Source organism: Triticum dicoccoides, chromosome 2A, assembly GCF_002162155.2.
Source record: "Triticum dicoccoides isolate Atlit2015 ecotype Zavitan chromosome 2A, WEW_v2.0, whole genome shotgun sequence".
Taxonomy (NCBI): domain Eukaryota; kingdom Viridiplantae; phylum Streptophyta; class Magnoliopsida; order Poales; family Poaceae; genus Triticum; species Triticum dicoccoides.
Window position 1 is genome coordinate 717,015,327 of NC_041382.1, and position 788 is coordinate 717,016,114.

The 788-nt window shown below is 47.7% G+C and overlaps 1 pseudogene; it reads left to right on the top strand.

Moving 5' to 3' along the window:
* Positions 1–80: 80 nt before the first annotated feature.
* LOC119358183 overlaps positions 81–788 on the top strand; it is a 2,829-nt pseudogene continuing 2,121 nt past the window's right edge.

The following is a 788-nucleotide window of genomic DNA, read 5'->3' on the forward strand; positions in this document are numbered from 1 at the left end:
AAAAAAAATAGAATTATCAAATTATTTTCTCGGGCAATTCACCGAACAGTTGCCGGGTAGGGTGAGCATCGTAGGAGCGGATGGTACCTGCGCGGCGGTCGGAGGAGAGCTGTGGAACAATGACAGAGGAGAAGCGACGTGGAGCCCGGGTGTAACGTTGGAGGTTACGGGCTCGTTGAGTTCTGGCAGGGCCGCAGGGATGTGTCGTGGCGGTCAGGGTGGTGGAGCGGCAATGAAGGTAAGAGAGAAAAACGGAAGGAGAGAAAATGGGTGGATGATGGCACGAGGGCTAGGAGGGATTTTGTGTGGGCTGAGGGTGTCGGAGTCTTCCGTGGCTGTTGTCTAAACTCCCACAAAGCCCACCGGTTTGTCTCAGACTTACCGAAAAAAGCATGTCCGTACCACTCGACGGACCGATACATACCCGCGTTGAATGATACAACACATCTGGACCACGTAGTCCAAACGGTTACGAACGGTTCGAGGGTCGGCTTTAAAGATGCCCTTACAGTTCTGTGGTTCGACTCAATTCTCCATAGATTGCAGCTGTCACCAGTGTGCACACTAGGACTTCATCCATAGGTCAGCTGGCCACAAGCCACCATCAATGCATGAGTGTTGAAAGGTTTTTTTTGGTTGACTAGTAAGCGTGCACGTGCAACGCACCAAACATAATCAACAATAAATATATCTATTTTAAATTTTAACTTCCATGGAATTTAATGTCCACATACCACAAGATGGCATGTATGATTATGGGATTTTATATATTCAATTATTTACCAATA